Source organism: Canis aureus, chromosome 2 (assembly GCF_053574225.1).
Source record: "Canis aureus isolate CA01 chromosome 2, VMU_Caureus_v.1.0, whole genome shotgun sequence".
In the NCBI taxonomy this organism is placed as follows: Eukaryota; Metazoa; Chordata; class Mammalia; order Carnivora; family Canidae; genus Canis; species Canis aureus.
The window spans coordinates 51,363,251-51,388,435 of record NC_135612.1 but is presented as its reverse complement, the minus strand read 5'-3'; the positions used below and the strand labels follow the sequence as shown (position 1 = coordinate 51,388,435).

Sequence of the window (25,185 nt, the reverse complement as noted above, 5' to 3'; positions counted from 1 at the left end):
TTTCATTAAAATGTTGACTAGAACAAGTGAAAGCCAGCATCCTTGTTTTGCTTCAGATCTTAGCGGAAACATTCAGTCCTTCACCATTACATATGTTAGGTATAGTTTTCTTTCCTTTTGTTTTATTGTAAATTATCATACTGAGGAAGTTTCTTTCTGCCTTTCCTTTTCTGAGAGTTTTTATCACCAATGGATGTTAAATTTTCTCATTTGCTTTCCCTCCTCCACTTTTATTAAGAAAATCATGCTGTTTTTCTTTTTTAGTTTATTAATATGGCACATTGCTTTGATTTTCAAACGTTAAATCAATGTTTGTATTTTCTGGCTTACATTCTGAGTATGACATATTATTAATTTTATATGTTGCTGGATTTGATTTGCTAATTTTTAAAGAAATTTTTATCTTTGTATATGAGAAATACCAATAATGTAGTTTTATTATAATAGTCTTTGCCTGTTTATAAAAGAAATGTTGGCTTAATAAGGAATTTCTCCTCTTCAATTTCCACAAGACCTTGTGGAGCATTGATGTAATTCCTCCTTAAATGTTTGGTTTCACCAGTAAAGCTATCTGAATCTGTAGTATTCTTTTAAGAGAGGGAGCAAGGGAGGAGAGTGGAGATGTATTAATCTACCGATTTAATTTCTGTAACCAATATGGAGGTGCTCACGTTATTTATTTCTTCTTGAATCTGCTTAGTAGTTTGTCTTTTATGAAATTTGTACATGTCATATAAGTTGTCAAATTAATTCATAACATTATAAAATATTACCTTATCATCCTTCTAATATCTGTAGAGTCTGCAGTGATGCCACTACTGTCATCCATGCTACTGCTTTTTTTTTTTTTTTCCATCAGTCTGGCTATAGTTGTATCTATTTTTTACCTTTTAAAAGATATATCTTTTGGTTACATTGATTTTCTTTATCATTTTACTACTTTTAATTTTATTTCTTGTCTTTCTTTCTTCCTTTCTTTCTTTCTTTCTTTTTCTTTCTTTCTTTCTTTCTTTCTTTCTTTCTTTCTTTCTTTCTTTCTTTCTTTCTTTCTTTCTTTCTTTCTTTCTTTCTTCTTTCCTTCCTTCCTTCCTTCCTTCCTTCCTTCCTTCCTTCCTTCCTTCCTTCTTTTTTAGAGAAAGAGAGAGTACACATGCACGATCTGGATGGGGAGCAGAGAGAGAGGGTGAGAGAATCTTAAGCAGGCTCCATGTCCCACATGAAGCCCAGTGCATCCCAGTCTCACAAACCAGAGATCATGACCTGAGCTGAAATCAACAGTAGGACACTTAACCCACTGAGCCACCCAGGTGCCCCTAAACATTTTATTTCTGAAGCTTAGTTAGGATTAACTTGTTTCTATATTTATAGTTTCTGATTTTCTAAGATAGAAATAGATATAATTGATTTGAAGTCTTTCTTATTTTCTATGAAAGCCATTTAGCATTATAAATCTCCTTCAAGTACTCCTTCAAGTATGTTTTTATTTTAATTTAGTTAAAAATATTCTATTTTCTCTTTGGATAATTCTGGTCTAAGGGTTATTTGGAAGGAATATACTTAGTTTCCCAGAACTTTTTATATTAACGATGTCTAATTACATTCTATTGTAGTTTATATTAATTAAATCATTTTAATGTATTGATACTTGGATTAGAATAGAGTCTGAATTTGTAAACGTTCCGTGCTAGCATCACAGGAATGTGTGTTCTGATGTTGTTTGGTGGAGTATTCTATATATGTCACTTTGATTGAGGTAGTTGATAGTGCTATTCAAATCCTCTATATCCTTACTGAATTTTCAGTCTACCATTTAATAATTACTGAGACAATGATGTTGAAATCTTTTACTATAAATTGTAGGTTTGTCTATTTATCCTGCAGCTTTACAAACATTTAGGATAATTATGTTTTCTCAATGAATTAATATGGTTGTTATTATGAGATAATCTTTTTGGTCCATGGTAGATTCTTTGCTATGAAATCTTCTCTAAGTCATTTTAATATACATATTCCAGGTTTCTTTTAACTAGCTTTGGCAGAGTATATATCTTTTTTTATCCTTTTGTTTTTAACCTATTAGTGTCCCGATATTTGTTTTTCTTTGTTTTTCTTTGAAGGAGAATTCAGTTTATTCTTTTTTTTTAATTTTAATTTTTTTAAAGATTTTATTTATTTATCCATGAGAGAGACAGAGAGAGAGAGAGAGAGAGAGGCAGAGACACAGGCAGAGGGAGAAGCAGGCTCCATGCAGGAATCCCAACATGGGACTCAATCCTGGGTCTCTAGGATCACACCCTGAGCCAAACGCGGCACTAAACCACTGAGCCACCCGGGCTGCCCAGTTTATTCATTTTTTAAAAAATCAAATCAGACAATTTTTGCCTTTTAATTGGAAGGTTCATCTCATTCACTTAATGTGATTATTGATAAAGCTAAGTATACATTTTTTATCTTGCTATTGTTTCCTGACTCATTTGTTTCTTGTTCTGTTTTGGCTTCTTTGAATTAAGTATTTTTTTATGATTGTATTTTATTTCCATTGTTGATTTACTGATAATAACTCTTTTTTTTTTTTTTTTTTTTTTTTTAATTTTTATTTATTTATGATAGTCACAGAGAGAGAGAGAGAGAGGCAGAGACACAGGCAGAGGGAGAAGCAGGCCCCATGCACCGGGAGCCCGACATGGGACTCGATCCCGGGTCTCCAGGATCGCGCCCTGGGCCAAAGGCAGGCGCTAAACCGCTGCGCCACCCAGGGATCCCTGATAATAACTCTTTATTAGATTAATGCTACTTGATATGTATAGATATATTTTTAACTTACAACTGTCTACTTTTAAGTAATATTATACCACATCATGTATAACATAATATAACCTTAAAATGACATATTTTTTTATCTCCCTTCCCAGGCTTGCGGTTATTGTTGTTGAGCATTTTACACACACACACACACACACACACAATGTGAATAAGTTGAATACGTATAAATAACAATATGTAAGTTAAACATATGAATATGTGTGTACATTTATTAAACTTCTCTTGTATTCTTATTACTTTTGTTTAGACAATTATTTTAAGTATTTAAATTTTTTAAATCTTATGTATTTACTCATGTAGTTAGCAATTTCTGTTCATGATTCTTCATTTCCCCTTAGTACCATTTCTTTTCTGCCTGAATGAATCCCTTTACCATATTTTATATTGTAGGTCCATTGCAGTTGGTTTTCTTTAGCTTTGGAATGTTTGAAAAAGTCTTTATTTTGCCTTTAGTTTTGAAATATATTTTCACTAGGTATAAAACTTGAGTGACTAGTTTTTTTTCAGTACTTTAAAAATGTGGTCGCACAATCTTTTCTCCTACTGTGCTTTTGATGAGAAATCATCTCTCCTCCTACTCTGTGTTCCTGTGTTTATAATTTGTCTCTCTTTTTTTTCTGCCTGTGGTCATGTGCACTTCTTTATTACTGATTTTGAGCAAATTGACTAGGATGTATATGTGATTTTCTTTATTTTCTTTCTATTTCCAGTTTTTTAGGGCTTCTTGGATCTGTTGATTTATAGTTTTCAACAAGTTTTAAAATCTCACCTATCTTTCTTCAAATACCCATAATCTTCACTCTTTGGGGGACTCCAATTATCCATGTATTTGATTACTTACAGTTTCCTGAGAGCTCATTAAGCTTTTCTTCTGCAATTTTTTATTTTTAATCTGCCATAAATCCTATCCAGTGTATGCACTATAGTTTTCATCTCTAGTTTAGAATATAGCTAAAATTATATGCTAATTTTAACATTTGTGTCTGTTCTGTATTAGTTTTGTTGGATTTCTCTTCTCATTATGGGTCATATTTTCCTGCATTATGTTTGTTAACATTTAATTGGATGCATTTATCTTATTGAGTGCTAGATATTTTTGCATTCCTATATATATTCTTCAACTTTCTTCAAGGATTCAGTTAAGTTACTGAGAAATAATTTGATTCTTTTAGATCTTACTTTTAAAATTTGTTAAGCATGTCTAGAGCAGTATTTGATCTAAAGCTAATTATTTCCCACTACTGACACAAGACCCTTTTGAGTATTTTACTTAACACATACTTAATTATGAGGCTTTCCAGTCTGACTTTTGGGTATAGAAGCTATTTATGGCCCTGAGTGAGCACTGAGTATTTTTCCTCTAACTTGTTTGTGTTGTTTTTTTCCCTATCCTTAGCTAGTTTTTCATATACATGTGGTGACCACTACTCTTCTGGATGTTTAAGGGAGATGCTCAGCATATTTTTTGAGTTCTCTCTCTGAGTGTGTCTCTCTTCTCTGGTATACTTTCTTGAAAACTGTAGCCATATTGGTTTCTCTGGACTCAGCAATTAGGAGTCCACTCGTTTCTCCCTGGTTTCTCATTCCCTGTTTGGGGATGGGTAGCCTTGAAATTCTTTCAATACCATAAGCTGAGACAATTCTAGGGCTTACCTCTTTTAATCTCACTTCCCAGGGATTAGTAGATTTGGGTCTTGAAGTGTAGTGCTTGAAAACCACAGCTTCATATATTTTTGGTTGTTTTAGATAGGAAGGTAAATCCAGCATCTAGCCAGAAATAGAATTCCCCTCTGATTCTTTTTTGTTTCTGGCTTTTGTACAATCTACTGGCTTTACCAAAATAATGTTTCCTCTCTTTTCATAATCTTTACATATATTTCAGGTCTTTATTGAGCCAGTTATTCTCCTAGGTGGCCTCACAGCTGTCTTTCCTTAGTGTTCCTGAAACACCTCAGACTTAAGCCCCTTTAATGTTAATACCATTGACTCCAAATGTTAGTTTTCATTGTCCTCTAATCTACCAGACTTGGAACTTGGATCTTGAAGGCACTATGGGAACAGAAATTACTTCCTTCCCACTGTGATGTCCACAGGTCTTGCACTGAGCTTTACATATATTCAGAGCACATTCATAGCTTCAGGCTGGAGGGATGAACTCATCCAAGAAGTGGGAAAAGGCTTCCCCTGAGCAAGGTTTTCAGGATGGTGAGATTTTGTTAGCCTCCTCACTTATCTACCATTAGCCAAGTCAGGCTAAGATTACAATCTTTAGGCAAAATGTATGCTATCTAGATATCTGGAATCTAGTTGAACATAGAGAAGGCAGAGATAAAAAGAAAAAATTCCAAAGTATTTTTTGGAGGACACCAGATGAGAGAGGTAAACAAAAAGTGCAGTCTTGGAGAAGAGCTGTTTAACCCCAATCTCCATCAACAGAACCCATCAGCCCCAAACTGTGTAGCTTTATTTCTTTTTACTCCCAGCTCATTCTTGCCTTAACCCCCTCCCTTTTTTTTTTTCTTTTAAACTTCTTGTCAGAGTCAGCTCTGGCTCTGAATGCCAACCTACTTAGAGACTGTCCAGGTGCCCATGGACCATTGTCCCTTCCCTACAGCAGTCTACCTGGGTTTTTGCTCACATGAACCCTACTTCCTTTTTTCATTGCATCTTCTTTGCAAGTGTACACCCTCAGACCCTCTTACTTGCCCTGGCCTTCTTGTATATTTATTTTGTTAGTCTGCTCATTATATTGTATTTTATAAAAGTGTTGTAATTATTAACAATAAATAGAAGTTAATTCGGAAAAATAATGCAGAGTGCAGATCAGCGAATGGACGAACTCTTGATTGATTTCAATACAATAAGTAAAACAGAGAAAATAAAAACGGCACATCTTCCTTTTAAAATGATGTTATTTATTTATTCATGAGAGACACACAGAGAGAGGCAGAGACACAGGCAAAGGGAGAAGCAGTCTCCATACAGGAAGCCCGATGTGGGACTTGATCCTGGGACTCCAGGATCACTCCCTGAGCTGAAAGCAGATGCTTAACCACTGAGCCGCCCAGGCATCTGTGGCACACTTTCCTAAGGATATTTTACTCAGTCATATTTGGCCAGATATTGGAATATTTACCTAATCAGATACTATAATTGTACCTCTAGCATGTCCTCCAACCTGTCCGTGCCACATTAAGGAATGCAGGTCAAGATATGCCCAAGAAATCACCTCCTCAATTGGTGAAATCAATAGTGATGAAAGAACTCTACAGGGAGCTCCTTAGAAGAATGGACTGGTCTAGTAATGGCGTACCTTCACATAATCAAAGAAGTCAGCAAATCAGAAATGTAAGCATGTCATACATCAGTGGCTATGAGAAGCTCAGCTTGTCCTTATTTTGTTCAGTGACAGCATGACAAGGAGAGTGAAAGAGGAAAAGACAGTCTGACGAAGCATCAAGTTAATGTCAGGATCTCATCTGCATCACAAATGAATGCAAAAAAATTCCTACTGAGAGTTCAAGTAATAAGGCTTGATGTCATCCCATTGACATGAAGAGGAATTCTTGAGGGCCAAGGATTAAAATTTGGCTCCAAAGCAAGGTGGAAGTTGAGGATTATTTCTCCACAGAGCAAACCTAGGAACCATCATAGTTTATTGATTATGTAATGTAAAGCTCCTCAAAAGTATCTATGAAGAATGACCAACTACCTAGAGATGTAGCTCCAAGTGATGAGGAACTTATGGACTCAAAGGGAGGTATAGTCTAAATCTGAGTTTTATTTTTTTTTAAAGATTTTACTTACTTATTCATGAAAGACACACACAGAGAGGCAGGAACATAGGCAGAGGGAGAAGCAGTCTCCCTGCAGGGAGCCTGATGCGAGACTTGATCTCAGGACCCTAGGATTATGACCTGAGCCAAAGGCAGACACTGAACTACTGAGCCACTTAGATGGCCCTGAGAAGTTTTAATTAAACACAGCTATCTGTCTGCAATTTTCATCTGTTAGTATTGGTGCTGTTCTCCTGGAACTATACAAGGATGTTTGCTATTTTTGATATGCCACCTTTCAGCACTGTGCTGGATTTGCTTATATTCACTTATATAAGCCAATCTTCTCCATGCTATATGTTCAATGCCATTACACTGGATGTTTGAAATTAGCCATGATGGTAGTATTCAAACCATGGGAACCAACAAGTCAGGGCTTTTTCCCAGAGGGTCAGCTGTTTAACATTTGTGAGCATACCACTGGTTACTCTTCAAATATTTGTTAACAATGATTGTTGTAATAATAACCTTTTATGATTAACTGTTCACAATGAATGAGCGCTGTATCACAGGGCAGCTGACCCCTTCAGGCTTTGTTTTCAAGGCTTCTATGTCAGCTGTTGTCTAGCTAGTTTTAGCCATTTGTTGGCACTGATGAGGGTTTGAGTAGTGACTAAGGGAAGGAAGGCAAAGACAATTCTATTCCCCTGTTTATTTTTTAAAAATATTCATTTATTCATAAGAGACAGAGAGAGAAGCAGAGACATAGACAGAAGGAGAAACAGGCTCCCTGTGGGGACCCTGATGTGGGACTCCATCCGAAGACAGCGGGATCACTACCTGAGCCAAAGGCAGATGCTCAACCACCGAGCCACCCAGGTGCCCCCTCTATCCCTGTTTCTGTCTGAGTCACCTATATGGCTTCATCTCTTTGGTTTCAGCTCCTGACAAAGAGATCTGCCACGAGGCCAGCTTCTATAGGGTGCTCCTGTCACTGAGTGGTATTATCAGCACTTCCTCTGTCTGTTCCCTCTAATCTAAGGTAGAGATGGCTTTCCTGCTATTACTAAGGGCTGGATTGCCTGACTATCCTCTATTAGACAACTAAGCCCTCTCATTACCTGTGTAAATCCTGAATTAAATTCCTTCTGCTTAAATATTCAGATGGCATTTGAATCCCAACTAGATCCCTGACCGACATAATGTTCAAGTAATTGGCCAAAGTTCACACTGAAATTAGCTAAGCTTGGATTTGAATCCTGGTATATCTGACTATAGCAACTATATCCAATACCTTGACATTGCTTCAAATCTTGTTCTGGTTTTCAGATCCTCTCTTCAATCTGTCCTTCATGGCCTACTTAGAATGAATAATCAGAATTCCAGGAAGCTCCAGGTAAGTCCACTATGGGGAAACAGGAGAAATGCCTTTATTAGAGTCCAAATGGAAAACTTCCAACTGTTCATCTTTGCTTGGAGTTGGAAAATGAACGGAATTAGATGAGCTTTCCAAGGCTCCTTTGTTGTAGGAGTACCCAATCTTACAGTGTCTAAAAATGGTGCTAATTTATATTTTTGGCCCAAAATAGAGACCTTAATTAAATAATGTGACATAACCATGAACATATAAATATGGCTGATTCTTTGTATTAGGCTCACACTCAGCTATATTTGGTGTTGAATTAGAAATATGTCACATAGTTATGCAGGAAATAGGAAATGATTACAAAGCACATGCACCTGGTCATCATTACCCTATTTTTCTGGTCCCTTGTAACTCATCCTTCTTAGCTTTCTTCGGAAAGAATCTTATGAGTTTTCCTGTCTAGGCTGTTCACAAGTGCAGACGCTATCACTGTGGCCAGTTATTCCAAACTCCTGAAAGCTATTGTCATCTACTTTGCTTTGCCTTTTCTGGTGATGCGGGTAAAGGTAATACACGTAAAGGCAATCTCTCCTGAGAGGCCAAGGCTTTGAATCCCTGCTATGGGACTCCTACATATCACTATAACCAGTTTGGTTTTACCTTATTCTCATAGTTCTATCTACATTTTCATGCTTATATCCTTATATCTACGGGGTTTTGTAGGGTTTGGTACAGTGGTATTGTTGCTAAGTCAGCAAGAGGAAATCAGCCACATCATATTGTCTTTGACTATAGAAACATTTTAGAGATCTTACACCTGCTCTCACCCCATCTCTGCAGTGGACGATTTTATAGAAGATCAAGACCACAATTATTTCACGAGACGTTGTTTTCATTTTACAGCATTTGCCACAAATGCAGTTTGTTTATTAATTTATCATTTTTCTATTCCCTCCACACACTGTTTACTCATGAGAGCAGATTTGCTTTCCCCACCTCTGTAGACAGAGTAGTGTCTGGCCTAAAAGGAAGTGCACAGATATTTGTTGCTTGAAAAAGGTAAATGCATGAATGGGATGGGCAGACGGTTGCACATCAAACATCATACACACAACTCCTTTTCTCTGTGTATTTATGGGTCCTCTATTCTTTCCTCAGATAGAAATTAGCAAGCCAGGCAGCCCCAGGCCCTTCCTCATGGCCTTGATGTGGTCCTTGCCATTATAAGCCATGTTGCTTCTGAATTTCCTTCTGGAGCATTTTGGTCTATGACTTCTAGATGAAAAGAAACCTGGAAGAGGAAAACTGCTTCTATATTTTAGAAACAGAATAAATTAAAATAGCCTCTATTTGGAATAAACTCCACCACCACCACCCTAGGTTTAAATGAACCCTTCATCACTTGTAAGTTGTATTACCTAAGACAAGACATTTAGTTTCTCTGACTCCCATCTTTTTCCTCATATGTAAAATGTCAGTGACAATTGTACCTTCTTTTACTACTTCATGCATTGCTGAGGGAGTTAAAAGTGGTTTCCTTAGGCAGTGTTCTTGCTCCCAAATGGCCACTTTTTCTCTCTCTCTCATTTCTCTTCTCTCACAAAAATTCTAATTCTTTAATACAGTGCTCTCCACCAACTTCTGGGAAGGAATTCTCTCAAGTACCACTATTCCAATAATGATGGGAATGACTGATGATTGATTCATGCCCTTCCCAGGGAAATGTATATGAAGCATGGTGCTCATTTGGCTCAAGTGATACAATTCTAATGATGGGACTGCAGGCTGTGTTATAAACTCTCTGGGAAGCTATTTGGGCCCAGGGAGAATTCTTAAGTTCTCAAAAAATTGAAGCACAAATAACTGCCTTTCTCATCTACATCTGAGGCCAGGTCTGCCCAGCTGATTGACTTTTGGACATTCTATACATAACATTCACTAAGATTGCAATTGGTGTGATATGATGTATACCACAGAAGTTTCCTACATGGATGAAATATAAGGCATGAGATATCAGCCCTGTATAAATGAAACTCATGCCCTTCTTGGGGCAAAGTGGCCCCATGGTGTAGTCTATCTACTTGGAAAGTAGCTTTGAAGAAAATTGTGACCAGAAAAGAAAGCAAAATAATCTAGGGTTGGTGTGTAGGCCTCAGATGACTATTGAGGACAGAGCTATAATTGCAGGAAAGCATTAGTCATAGATTAAGAAATACATTTAGGATTCCAACTATCACCTCATTTGTTCAGGTGTATATAATTTGAGGTATTGAAAGCATTTGATTAATTGTATCAGTCAGAATAGTCTAGATTTTTTTGTGGCATCACCTTACCCCTCAATGCCAGTGATTTAATAGTATAAAGCTATTTCTGGGCCACCTGGGTGGCTTAGTCGGTTAAGCTATCCAGCTCTTGATTTTGGCTCAGGTCATGATCTCAGGATCCTAGGATTGAACCCCACAGTGGGGAGTCTGCTTGAGGATTCTCTGTCTCTCCCTCTGCCTCTGTTCCACTCCTGCTCCTCTCTTTTTCTCTCAAATAAATAAGTCTTCAATAGTATAAAGCTATTTCTTACTATTCTATATACCTTGCAGGTTTCTATGTAGCTGGCTGTTTATCTGCTTCATGTAATCACTCAGAGACCCAGACAGCTTTGCTGGGAAGTGACATATGTCACTTGTGCTTCTGGCTTAATGCCAGAACTAGTTACATGGCCTTGCCTAACTACAGGGGAATGTTTTCCAGGTATTTGGAAGGAAAGTTGAGCCAGCCATTAATTATCAAATCTACTATAGATATCAACTAGCTGGTGATTCTTATTTAGATCATGAATAAATCAAATGTCTGATGAAAACTGGAGATCTGCTACCCAGAAAGAATTAGATGGTTATATACACTTTTGCATTCAATTTCATTGAGTTTGTAGATTCTAATACACCTCAGCCAGGAAGCCAATGGTGAGAAGTGTATTGGAGCTGGTTTGTAGTGGCTTGCAAGAGCCATTCGCAAAATTTTCAGGACTTTTGCAATCTGGCTGTTGTATTGTTAGCTTGAAATGGCTCTAGTGGAGTATTTAAACCATGGAAATTGAAAAATGCTATCAATCAACACTCCCTCACACTTTTCTTCTGTAGAGTTTGTTGCTAATGTTTCCTAGCATACCAGAGCCTCTAGCAACCCCTTATTTCTATGAAAGCAACTCCTCCTCTAGATCAGAGATCTCAAGTATGCTGTATCTCACATGTCTGTTCTGTTTGACTAAGCAAGTGATTTCTTGGAGCACAGTTTTGAGGAGTGTGAGGTGTGAAAGTATGCTAACTTCTAACAGCAATGTCTGACATATTGTAAGAGCCTGGAGTGGCAGCAAAAGTGCTAAATCCTGCATTGCTAAAACAATAACTTCATTACACAGATAGACACTAAGGCCCAGTGGGATTAAATTAAATGAGCTGCTTAAGATCTATTAATGTTGTCAATGACCCCGGAACACAGGTATCTGGATTCCTCTGCTGCGTGCAGCCATGTCTCCAAATCAGCATTGCAATAGCTAGTGTTTGCAGAAGCCTGACATGACCAGGGGTCACTCAAAGACAGACAGTGATTCAGGAGGGGTACAGCTCCTATGTTGATCTCACTATCTTGGCTATTGGAGGCCATAACTTTTTCTTTGTGTGAGCACTTGCTCTAGCCTACAAACTTTGAAGCACACCCTCTTCCCAGGAGAGGAAACTATCTTTGATAAAACCTTGGGCATCTGAGATCTCCACTGGAACTGGAGATTATATCTGGAGATAAAGGACAGGACCAGATCATCCTTTAAATTAATGAACATCTATTGCCATGACAACCCCTTAGCACTAGCCCCAAATTAGATGGTGTTCATTTTACAGATTAAATCACTTATACTTTAACTTTGAGTGTGTTTTTTCTCAAATGCAATTTTAAAATATATACACAGCAATCTAAGACAAAGGAAGACAGGAGCTAGAGACCTGGTTGAGGCTGTACCTAATACATGGCCCCCAAATGGTCTAACATGAGGCTATTATCAGTGCTTCTTCTGCATACTACCTTTATCCCAAAGAGAGTGAACATACCATTAGGAGTGACCCCTTCATCCTTTGGGATACATTAGGGCCAGCCATTTTGGATGCCCAACCAAGTGTATACTCAACTAGACTGTTCTCACTCTATCTGCTGTGCTTCTAATTGACTAATGACCCCCAAATCATGGAAGAAAGAGCTATCAAAGCCTTGTTGCAGTGACTAATGATAAACACTGAAAGGTTGTCAAGGCATTGATGCTTTGAACAACACAGGACCTCGGGCCTGTCCTCCAGCAGCCCTTGACCTGTGAATGGTGTGCCTTTTTCCACATGCAAGGAAACTGGACACATGCCCAGAACTCCCAGAGTCTGCCTGAAACAGATGGCCCATGTCCCAGACAAAGAGAAACTTGCTTCTCCTCTTATTTCACAATCTGGAAGGAGCAAAACTGGGAGAATTTAAGGGATGGCATTGCAGTCCCTTCATTCCCCAGAAAAATCAGACCTATATGAGGGAAGTCATATGTCCAATGATGCAGAGCCACTTAATTTTAAAGGTCAAGTAAAGACCGAGTATCCCAGTTTCTAGTCCAGGATGCTGATCAGTGGCATTTAACGCAGAGTTGAAATTATCTCAATATTGTACTGAAAAAAAAAGTGGCATAATTATGCCAAGTTTTATGCTACTCACTTACAATCAAATAATCATTTTGTTTACAAGAAGTGAAGTGGATTTTTTTCCTGATTATTTCTAGTTTTTTGTTGATTTGACTGCTCTGAATTTTTGTTTTTGACTTGGCTGTTTTCTTCCTTAATATTCTGGTTTCTACTAGTCATTATCACAGAAGAAATTAGGACAGAGACTGAAAAATAATTAGCAGCAAGCACACATTCATGCATATAGTACTTTTTATTTTTCAAGACATTTTCCATACTCATTCCCTCAGTTCATTCTCAAGAAACTTTGTAAGGCAGATCAATTAATTATGATCTGACCCAGTTTAGTGTTGATCTAACTAGTGGGCACAGAGAAGTTAGGCAGCATTCACAATATCACTCAAGTATTTAGTAACAAAGAAAGAACTAGGATTGGTTTATATTATTTGAAATTTGATGTTCTGTCCACTATATCAATGTGTAGTATCTTCTCAAATCTATGTGTTATACCTGCCAGGCTAGCACTAAAAGTTCAAATGCATGTCCATTTACCTGAGACGTCACTAAAATAATAATAAGCTATAATAATAATAATAATAATAATAATAATAATAATAATACAATTACCTGTTATTTACAATTTCTTTTCTCTCAACCCCACTTCCCACTTATTGGGGATACTGTCAACATCAAACATAAAAACAAAAACCTATCGAACTGTATGTTATAGAGTCCATATTCAAAATTATACTTTCTATTCATAGAAATTTCTTTCAAGTTTTCACCCACATTTGAACTACATTAATTTTGCACACAATTTGAATCAGTTGCCAAAGCTAGAGCAAATTCACAGAAGCTGAGAAGAGGAAGGAAGTGGGAGAAGGTGGGAAATGACGAGTATACTGCCCTTTTGTGACGACAACAGTGAGTAATATGGGAGAAGGTAACAGCAAGGAAGAAAATGGGGAAAAAAATGAGAATCAAGAGAAAAGAAAAGAAAAAGCTGATTGTTACTCTCCAAACACCTGACAACTTGATTCCATTTCGTGAAACTTGGTAGGTCCTCAGGTCTGAAAAATAATCCTGAGCCATTAAATACAATTAGATTTAAGTTTATTGAGGACTGGAGTTCATTAAAAAATGCAGGAAGGTAGATTGCCACTCACTGTAGAAACATTTCAGTCCCACACTGTCCAGGCTAATCCACCACAAATACATATTTATTGACAGGTTATTTGTTTTCTTCCTATTCTAGAGCTTAAGGAGAGAGCAGAAACCTAGCTGGCATTGTTCAACTGCTATGTCCTCACCCTTGTAATAGTTCCTGACACATAGTAGGCTTTTGGTAAATAGTTCTTAAATTAATTGCTATATTAATTAGTTATATAACCAGACATTTGCTAATAAAATAGAACATTTCCTAATAAAATTGAAATTTTCACCAACCTCATTAGATTTTATAATTCTAATGAAATATTTAAGAAATTCCACAGTGTTATAATGAATATAAGAAATTATTATTATCCCATTAACAAGAACTTGCATTTAACAAAGGTAGGGGGGCACCCGGGTGGAAAACACCAGCACCCCAACTCTGAGAAGAGAGATTTTCAGTCCACATGGATTCTATGTCATTCTTCTGTTTTCCATTTTGGAAACATTCCGTTCATTATATGACAGTCAGCAGTAGCTCTCTGTCTGACTCACTTCTCTCATTGTAATGTTGCTCCTAGAATTTGCTACTTCTCACAAAGGTGAAAGATAAAATTTCATTGAAAAGCCTGTCTTTTGTGCTGTTTTCTTGTACATTCTCAAACATAATCTCATTTTATCTGTTTTCTTCAACAAATTCCTCCTCAGATGATGCTAACCTGCTCTTATTGCAAAGTGTCACTTCAGAGCATCTATTACTGCTCTGTTCTTGTCTCTACATTTCCTTCATTCTTAGGCCATACCTCCAACCTGTTCTCTCACATAGCCCATTGGAAGATATACATGCCAGAACTAGTGGTTTCTGTCCATTTTTGTCTGAAATAGTCAAAAGAGAGCTGAAGGAGAAGGAGAACAAACCTAAATATGTTTCCCATCCTATTTCTTACTACATTATAGCTGTGTGACCTTGGCTAAGCCAATTAACCTCTCTGAACTTCATATGGGTAGAGTAAAACTTTATTTCCTTAGGGTCAGGAGGTGAGCAGAGTTATCTTCCTTGGGGTTTTTCCCATTCTAATTTCTATTATGTATTTGTGGTTGACCTATAGACCAACCATTTATACCAACTTAGTGAAGTCATTCTCAGGAATAAAGCTATGTCACTGATTTGCTTTAGAAAACAGATCAAACAGACCACTAATGTCTTCTTTGGGTACCTCAGTTTGTTCATGTGTCCAATGGACAGAAGAAACTATTCCTTTATGTGGCCCAATGCAATGGACAAATGAATGACAATGAAAGGATTTGCAGCCTTTAGAGAATGGTGTGCACACAAATGGATGAGAAGACATATGGCCATAGTTGTATCACTTCTTCTGTCTGCACATGAGTCATCACAGAGACAGCACCCCCCACACACACTGCACAGGGCATGAGGGTGATTTACAATCTTGCCTTCAGTTAAGGTGTAAATCCAATTCTTAAAAATAAAATAAAATAAAAATAAATAAATCCAATTCTGATGGATCAGTTTCTATTCAGTTGAAGAGAATTAATCTGATTTTTGGTTTTATTCCACATAAGACCCAGGGAGGATGTTTTCCATCGCCTGGTAGTGGGAAGAGGTCATAGTACATACTATGCCTCTAGAAGACATGGTTACCTGGGGCTGAAAGGTAAACAGAAACTTAGACATCCTCCAAATACGCACACACACAACAGGACATCTAAGCTCTTTCTCCACTAAAAACTAGGTGGATTGATTTATCTGGAGCAATATTTCCCATGGCATTGACTGATACTTATACTATTGCTAAAATTAACTGTTATGTGGAGTTAATTTATATGTAACTTGGTGATATGTTCCTCCAACCTCCTTGCTGGGCAAAAAGATTTAGGCTCATTCAGTCTTATCTGTCTTGGTTTTAAAGTAAAGTTTGGGCTTTCCTTTAGTGTTACCACCTCAGAAGAAGGTATTTCAGACCCACATTATTTTTCTGGGTGGGTGAGGACTTCCATTTGTCTAGACTATCATACTTTTGCTTATCCTTGGCAGAAGAGTTGGTTGTGGTTAGCAGCTGAATAATAGACTCTCTAGGGGCACAGAGGAACATCCTTTCAAAGTGGATATTTTGTGAGTGATGACATCACTGATTGGTGGCCAGTGAGCTCCCCTGGAGGGCAATAAGTGGGACTCATCTGCAGTGAACCAGGTTCCTGGTCCTTGAAACTCTTTCCCTCAAAGATGGATGTCTATCTTATTTTTTTAATTTTGTCTCCCCTGTCCCTCTGCATCTACACTTCTCCTTTTCTGGCCTCTGTCATTTATTAGTCTATATGAGTGGAAGTCCAACTCATCTTATCTAAAGCAGTTTACAGAATATTTGTCACTATTTCTACAATGAGTGACTATTCACTGTGTATTTGGGGAAGAGAAGGAATGGGTCTTTAGGGTATAACTGAAATAATTTAGTGGGGGTGGGGAACAAGGTGTTTGACTCTGGGAGATGCCATGCTTCCTCCTATAATTTTAGTGATGGAAGACAGCTTCATGTTCTCAGTAAAACCTAGGGTAGCGTTGAAGGCTCTACTAAGCCTAACAAAAGGACCTCATCTTAAAGTCCTGTCCAGGGCAGTGCAGTCCTGTATAATACAGAGTACATAGGATGTTCTCAACAGACACACATTTGATTAAAATGAAGGCATCATACCAAGTAGTCAAATGAAGAGAATACTACCAGAGGAAACACTGTCTATACTTAGCCTTCTAGTCCCTCATCTTCTGATACTCCAGACTTGGGCAAGCCTTTGTTGTTTATTAGAACAGCATCTCAAGAAATAAGAAAGGGAGTGCTTGTTAGCCCAGTGCCAGGGGCCACCTGGACACTGAGGACCACATTCACTCAATTCTTTAACACGTCATTATTATAGGTCAGCAAAACCTAAATCCCTTCCAAGAATTGCTGGTGATCAGTAAGAAAGCAGGGCACTTGTGATATAATAGGTAGGTAGGAAAAAAGATCTGTGACACTCAGCATTGAGGGAGAAGATAAACTTTGTCGCAGGTAGTAAATTTCAAAGCCTTTCTGAAGATGATGCTATTAATGTATATTCTTTTTTGGAATGCCATAGTGTTTGTTAAGTGAAATATTTAGGACATAGACATGGGTAACAGTGGTAGGGATCTCTTTTAAGTTTACTTTTAACTTGTAGGAAGTGAAGTTTAGTTATGTTAATAGAAGTGCTCCTTTCCTTTTTAATAGAAGTGCTTTTTCCTTTTTAGAAGTCCTGATCCTACAGAGGAAAGCAGGGGGAGAAGAAATTTATCAGCCCCAAGTAGAACTAGGCTTCATTTCCTCCATGGCTTCTTATCTATGCTACCAACATTAAGTTGCATCTTTATATTGGTTCTCTAGCCTTAAAATGGAAGTTGGGAGGCAATTATTTGGGGCTAGACTTTACAGGACCCCAAATGTTATGCTGGCAGCATCCAATGGTATTTGAAAAGACCTTAGAAGCTATCACAGATGAAAAAGTAAAACAATCAAATGGGGTCCTTAAAGAAAATAGTTGTAGCAGTGTTGAAAAAAAATGAGTTAGATGGTAAATTGGAAAAGACAGAAGGTGGAAGCCATGGTAGAAAGATTTGGTCCAAGTGAGACCACAAAAATTAGCTATGCTGCTGACATTACAAGAAAAGGACAATGTGGATGCTGTCTCAAGATCTCTGGATTTACAACAACCTCAACACACAACACTAGAAATAGATGCCTGCCTCTTTGCTCTGCTGCTAACGTTATTATAATGATATTATTTATAATAAAAACATAACAGCTAGTTATTACTGAGTACTTACTGTGTATCAAGCATGTATTACTCCATGTTTTACATTCATTAATTCATGGACTCTCCTCAACCATGTTGCCAGGCGGACCTATTATTACCATTCTCTTTAGGTGAGAATGTTGATGCTTTATGAGGCTAAGTAATTTGCCCACATTCTCACAGCAGCAGAACTGGAATTTGAACCCACATACATATGACTTTATAACCCAACCTCTGCCCCATATACTGTCTCTCTTCTCTACTGTCCAAAGCAGTCATTTCCTATGCCCAAGGGAAGTTATATATGTTTCTTGTAATACTGTGGTAGTTTTCACTTTGGATAAGAGGGAATAAAAAGAAGATTCTAGAAGTCTTTGTTTTAGAACCAAGAAAAGAAAGAAAAGTCATTTGTTAAAGTAAAGTTTTAAAATATCATCTTAATGTGTGAAGTGAGAGAATGGGAGAGCAAAAGAGCAATCCCAGCTGTGCCAAAGAAGAAATATTTTCGAGGAAGTATACTTGCGTGGGCCAAAGCCAGGTGAGTTGAAGTGAGAAGAGGAACTCCAGTTAGCCTTCCAATTTACTGATTTTGAATCTCACATTCTTGAGCATGTCTCTAGTTATGGGACTCAAGTAGTAAGACCAAAGAGGTTGAGTTCTGGAAGCCCCATGTGCTGAGAGATTAATGTCAAATGCAAGTGACTTGCCAACTAATTGGAGCTAAATGGGGGTAGAAATTGACACCTCAGCGCAGACCCTGCTGTTTGGAAACTCTTGAGTAAGAATAATGGCACTGTTACCTGACTTCAGTGCTGAGTAGGGCAAGTGCTGTGGAGTGTTACTTGGAGAAATATTCAATTGAGAGTGATCTGGAAGCTCCTAAAAATCATATTTGTATGCAAACAAAATAGTAGCCTACTCAGGTCAGTTCAGGTTGATGGCTGCCAAGTGGTGAGTTCTGCTATGCAGACCTTGGAAATCACTGGAAGATGGACCTATAGGGTCCTCAGAGCATTTTCTGAGGGAGTGGCTCACATTAAATGCACACTTGAAAGTCTCACCTTCCCCTGGGAGAGATTGCTTGCTGCATGTGGCTTCCATTTAGGAATGAGTGATTATTTACCAGAAGTTTGCTGCTAACAAGAGCTTTGATTATATAGAGAAGGTTTGTCCTTTTTGTGATAAAAATCCTCACTGCAGTGCACTAAATTAGATGCAAAACATCCTCATTAACACAGCCAATCTGGTAAATAATGTCTTAGGGAAATTGTCTTATTAATTAATAATTAGGGCCTTTGCTCAACAGAATGTTGGAATCCTGGTTTTATAAATGAGGCTCCCCTCCTCACCCATTCTATGTTTTTTTTTTCCCCTGTATGCTTGTGAAACTAGTAACATAAGAGAATAATAAATATAACTTATAGGTGAATGGAGCTTTTCTTGGGTCTAAGCTTTACTGTAAGCTCATCTCCAGAGTTGGAGTTCCTGCTTGATTCAATGCCAGAACAAAGCAAATGCTTCTCTGGATCTTTACTGATGTTACAGATGTAGAAACAATTCCAACTAAAGTGAATTTATTTTCTTTTAAAGATTTTATTTGTTCATTTATTTGAGAGAGAGAGGGAGGGAGGGAAAGTAGAGCATACAAGCAGAAGGAAGGGGCAGAAGGAGAGGGATAAACAGTCTCTTCACTGAGCCAGGAGCCCAATGTGGGGCTCAGTCTCATGACCCTGAGATCATGACTTGAGCTGAAGGCAGATGCTTAACTGACTTAGCCACCCAGGTGCCCCTAATATGACTTCAAACATCCTTTAGTTCAGCTTTCCTTCTATACAAGGCTGTGTTGTGTGATTTCTCCAATGCACGACCACATAATTTCTCTTTGTTTGAATATAATGTGACTCTCACAACTTCATGCTGCTTACACTGTTGTAGACCAAATTTGCAGGAAGATCTTCCTAATTCTGAGTCAAAATGAGACCATATGGTATTTATCTTTCTCTGACTGACTTATTTCACTTAGCATCAAACTGTCTAGGTCCATCTGTGTTGTTGCAAATGGCAAGATCTCATTCTTTTTTGTGGCTGAGTAATATTCTATCTATCTCTCTATGTATCTATCTATACCATCTATGTATCATAAATAATTCTGCAATAAACATAGGGGTGCATATATCTTTTCAAATTAGTGGTTGTGTTTTCTTTGGGTAAGTGCCCAGTAGTAGAATTACTGGATCATATGGTAATTCTATTTTTAATTTTCTGAGGAAGCTCCATACCATATTCCAAAGTGTCCACACCAATTTGCATTCCCACCAACAGTGCACAAATGTTCCTTTTTCACTACATCCTTGCCAACACTTGGTATTTCTCATGGTTTATTTTTTATTTATTTTTTATTTTAGCCATTCTGACAGGTGTAAGGTGATATCTCATTGTGGTTTTGATTTGCATTTGCCTGATTTTTAGTGATGCTAAGCATTTTTTCATGTGTCTGTTGGCCATTTGTATGTCTTCTTTGGAAAAGTGTCTATTCAGGTTGTCTGCCCGTTTTTTAATTGGATTATTTCTGTGTTGTTCTTGCTTTAATTTCACTTGTACATAGAATTTAAGAAACAAAACAAAGTAAAAACATATAAACAAAAAAAAACCAAGATTCTTAAATACAGAGAAAAAACTGGTGGTCGCCAGAGGGGAGGTGAGTGGAGGATAGGGGAAATAGATAAAGGGGATTTAAGAGGACATTTATCTTGATGAGCACTGAGAAATGCGTAGAATTGTTGAATCACTACATTGGACACCTGGAACTAATATAACACTGTATGTTAATTATACTTGAATAAAAAATTAATTTTTTTAATTCTACTTACGAATCTTCAGTGTGTCTCTGGTGTAATTCCTGTACCACAGTTCCCTTTATTTCCCATGATGGTTCTTCATACATTTGCAGGCAACTCTGCTATAACGCTTTAGTCCAATTTAAAGTTAGCAATTTCCTCACTTGTTCTTTACATGATTCATTTTCAAACAAATTTATTTTGAGCACTTCTCTGTTGTAGCATAGGGAGAAAGACAAGATAACCAAACCCTGCCTTTATCCTTCCACATTTAGTAGAAATTAGAAATTCTTTCATTTCAAACACCAAAATACAGGTGATAATTCCATAGATACAGGAGATAATTCCATGTAAATGTAAAATGGGGAAAATAAAATTGGATAACATATTAGAGCGTAACTAATGTGTGTGGGGGTGGTTAGTTAGGTGGTTAATTTTTGATAATACAGTTAGAAAAGTGCTCTGAGGAAGTCTCATTTACATTTAAGTGTGCATTCCAAAAAGGGATCCAAACATACAAAATTCAGAAGGCAGAATGTTATAATAAAAGCAGCAGGCTACATAGGCCCTAAGCAGAAATGACAGTAATACAATTGAATAGCTGAGCTCTTGAACATTTATAACTTTTCCACATTGCGGTTATTTTTTTATTTTAATTTTTTAAATTAAATTTAATTAATCAACATAGAGTGTATTACTAGTTTCAGAGGTAGGGTTCAGTGATTCATCAGTCTTATATAACACCCAGTGCTCATGAAATCACATCCCCTCCTCAATGCCCATCACCCAGTTACCCCTTTATCCCCCGCTTCAGGGACCCTCAGTTTGTTTCCTGTGATTAAGAATCTCTTATGGTTTGTCTCCCTCTCTGATTCCTTCCTTTTTTTTTTTTGGTAAGTATTTTTTATTGGAGTTCGATATGCCAACATATAGCATAACACCCAGTGCTCATCCCGCCAAGTGCCCCCCTCAGTGCCCATCACCCAGTCACCCCAACCCCTGGCCCACCTCCCTTTCCACCACCTCTTGTTCATTTCCCAGAGTTAGGAGTCTCTTGTGTTCTGTCACCTTCACTAATATTTTCATCCATTTTCTCTCCTTTCCCCTTTATTCCCTTTCACTATCTTTTATATTCCCCAAATGAATGAGACCATAATGTTTGTCCTTCTCTGACTGACTTACTTCACTCAGCATAATACCCTCCAGTTCCATCTATGTTGAAGAAAATGATGGGTATTTGTCATTTCTAATGGCTGAATAACATTTCATTGTATACATAGACCACATCTTCTTTATCCATTCATCTTTTGATGACACCAAGGCTCCTTCCACAGTTTGGCTATTGTGGATATTGCTGCTATAAACATTGGGGTGCAGGTGTCCCGGTGTTTCACTGCATCTGTATCTTTGGGGTAAATCCCCAGCAGTGCAATTGCTGGGTCACAGGGCAGATCTTTTTTTAACTCTTTGAGGAACCTCCACACAGTTTTCCAGAGTGGCTGTACCAGTTCACACTCCCACCAACAGTGCAAGAAGGTTTGCCTTTCTCCACATCCTCTCCAACATTTGTTGTTTCCTGTCTTGTTAATTTTCACCATTCCCACTGGTGTGGGGTGGTATGTCATTGTGGTTTTGATTTGTATTTCCCTGATGGCAAGTGATGCAGAGCATTTTCTCATGTGCTTGTTGGCCATGTCTAGGTTTTCCTCTGTGAAATTTCTGTTCATGTCTTTTGCCCATTTCATGATTGGATTGTTTGTTAATATTGTGAAAATGTCAATGCTACCCAGGGCAATTTACACATTTAATGCAATCCCTATCAAAATACCATGGACTTTCTCCAGAGAGTTGGAACAAATAATCTTAAGATTTGTGTGGAATCAGAAAAGACCCCGAATAGCCAGGGGAATATTGAAAAAGAAAACCAGAGCCGGGGGCATCACAATGCCAGATTTCAGGTTGGACTACGAATCTGTGATCATCAAGACAGTGTGGTACTGGCACAAAAACAGACACATAGATCAATGGAACAGAATAGAAAATCCAGAAATGGGCCCTCAACTCTATGGTCAACTAATATTTGACAAAACAGGAAAGATTATCCACTGGAAAAAGGATGGTTTCTTCAATAAATGGTGCTGGGAAAATTGGACAGCCACATGCAGAAGAATGAAACTAGACCATTCTCTTACACCATACACAAAGATAAACTCAAAATGGATGAAAGATCTAAATGTGAGACAAGAATCCATCAAAATCCTAGAGGAGAACAACACCCTTTTTGAACTTGGCCACGGCAACTTCTTGCAAGATACATCTATGAAGGCAAGGGAAACAAAAGCAAAAATGAGTTACTGGGACTTAATCAAGATAAAAAGCTTCTGCACAGCAAAAGAAACCATCAACAAAACTAAAAGACAACCTACAGAATGGGAGAAGATATTTGCAAATGACATATCAAATAAAAGGCTAGTATTCAAGATCTATAAAGAACTTATTAAACTCCACATTGCTCTCTTAAAGGGAAGTGTTCAGAACTGAGCACAATGGAGTAGATATCTCTGACTTGTTCCCACTACAAGAGTCTTGAGAGTCGAGGTGTCAGTTCATCACCTACGGCACAGTTGACTTGCTTAAGCTTCTGACAAAGCAGACTTGTAGAATTCACATGACCTGACCTCAACCAGATCACCCTACTTCTGCATTTGTAAAATCAATTGTGTTTAACATGACTATAGGAATCCTCTTATTTTCCACTTTATTTTTATTATTTTTGTTTACATAGAGTGTAACAATTCTAAAACATTTTAGAATGTTTTAGAACATTTGCCCCAGCCATTGAGGAAATCTAGTCATCTGATAGTAATTTGTGAAACATACTTTATGGGTTTCCATGCAATACTTGGATGAATACATTTAACAAAACAGGTTGAATCCCACTGCTCTGCTCTAGAGAACCTTTCGTCCACCTCAAGAGCCATCAATATGTTTCACAATGGATGCCTAACCAGTTCAGTCATTGTATAACATCATAGTCTCAATTCAATCATATTTTTTGCAAGTATGTCATGAGAAATTGCCTCTAGTATATTCGTAAAGCTAAAACAGCTTTAGCATTCTTTTCATTTTTCAACTAACTAAACTGAAAAAAAATGAATGAAAATAAGAAAAAATGAACAAACAAGCATACAAAGAAAAGAAAAAAAACCATGAATTTGGCACAACTCTCTATCGGGATAACTTAGGTAGTTTTTTGTGCTATTTTCTTTGTTTTTTTAAAGAGATATTTATTTATTTTAGAGAGATGGAGGCAGGGAAAGGAACAGAGGTAGACAGGGAAAGTCTGAAGCAGACTTTACACTGAGCATGGAGCCTGACTCCAGCCGGGTCTCACCACCCAGAGATCATGACCTGAGTTGAAACCAAGAGTGAGAGGCTGACCCCACTGTGCCACCCAGGCTCCTCTGGACCTAGATAGTATAATGTGATCTTTTGTAAATTCCCTTAAGCTACCCACACCATAACACACTGCAGAATTTTGATGTAGTTGACCTTGCCTTGCTTGCTTTGGACTGAGAAGGCACGGTATGTATGTTCCTCTCCCCGCCCTTTACATGACTGATTCATTCTCATGCTGGAGTTTTTGGCACTGATCTTACCTCCTCCAAGAGGTATGATCTCTCATCTTAAAACAATTCGTGCTCACAACACCTTTTATGCTTGGTCTCAACATCCTGCCTGTTCCCTCTGTAGATTTGCTGTAATTATTTATAAATATATTTATTAAATGATCAATGACATGATAAACTTATAATTAGAAGCTATTTTTAAAGTATCATTTACCATAATTGTTTAAACTCATTTATTTATTTGATTTTGGCTCTGCTTTCTACCAGACAGTAAGCTCCAGGCACACTGAGTTCATGCCTGCCTGGGTCACCACTTTAATCTCATTGCCTGACACTGTTGAATGATTGAAGGAAGGAATACATAAATGTATGAATAAGATGTTAATGGAAGTTCATGGGTTGTGCAGGTAGACAGGCCTGAGTTAAAATTCTAGTTCAGCTGCTTACTAGCTATATTCTGTTAGGCAAGTCACACAGTCTCATTGATCTTTAGATTCTTCCTACTAAAAATGGATTTTTCTGAAATCAAGCATGTGAAATACCTGCCATGCAATAGGTCCTTACTGCATACTAGTTTTCTTCCCTGTCATCCATTTCTTTAGTCTTTTGACATAACCCCCATTTTCCTTGACTTCTCAGAGATTACCTACATTGTCTCTGACACATCTACAGAGTTTTATCAGTGGCACTGGATGCAACTCTTTTTCTTTAAGCCTTTGACTTGCCCCTATGACTCATTCAACTGTCTCATCTTTCAAGATCTTTGGTTCCAATTTTCTAATTGAAGACCCAGTCTTTCTCAAGAAATAAACTTTAAATCCCCTTCTTTATCAAACATTATGACTTGTTAGATAAGTGGTTTAGCTACCCAGGTCATATTTGTGTATTGAATGGAAAGGAAATATTTGTTGATCAGAAAATTGATTTATCAGGCATCACATTTAGCATATATACTTTCCAGTCACTAAAGTTGTATTTGAAGCCTATCTCAATTGAAAAAATTGAGAGTAGAGCAGAGACCTCGAAGAACTATTTTTTTCTATAACATTGGAAATATCTTTGGTTTTGATAAAT

The 25,185-nt window shown here is 37.5% G+C and overlaps 2 long non-coding RNA genes across 19 annotated transcripts in view; one reads left to right on the top strand and one right to left on the bottom strand.

Annotated features, from left to right (window-relative positions):
* The window catches only part of LOC144297448 (uncharacterized), a 79,403-nt gene extending 61,589 nt beyond the window's left edge, over window positions 1-17,814 (bottom strand). For all 8 annotated transcript variants that reach the window (XR_013364504.1, XR_013364509.1, XR_013364505.1 and 5 more), the window contains exons 1-2: window positions 17,677-17,814; window positions 7,894-8,004 (exon numbers count right to left, since the gene is read on the bottom strand). This is a non-coding gene — a long non-coding RNA (uncharacterized LOC144297448). The remainder of the gene's footprint in view (window positions 1-7,893; window positions 8,005-17,676) is intronic.
* LOC144297418 (uncharacterized) overlaps window positions 1-25,185 on the top strand; it is a 187,931-nt gene that overhangs the window by 48,730 nt on the left and 114,016 nt on the right. For 6 of the 11 annotated variants that reach the window (XR_013364488.1, XR_013364489.1, XR_013364490.1 and 3 more), the window contains exon 3: window positions 7,929-7,995. This is a non-coding gene — a long non-coding RNA (uncharacterized LOC144297418). Of the gene's footprint in view, window positions 1-5,992; window positions 6,172-6,235; window positions 6,584-7,337; window positions 7,642-7,928; window positions 7,996-17,849; window positions 18,184-25,185 lie in introns of those variants that run through there. The other 5 variants (XR_013364450.1, XR_013364448.1, XR_013364491.1 and 2 more) reach the window with 4 other exon arrangements.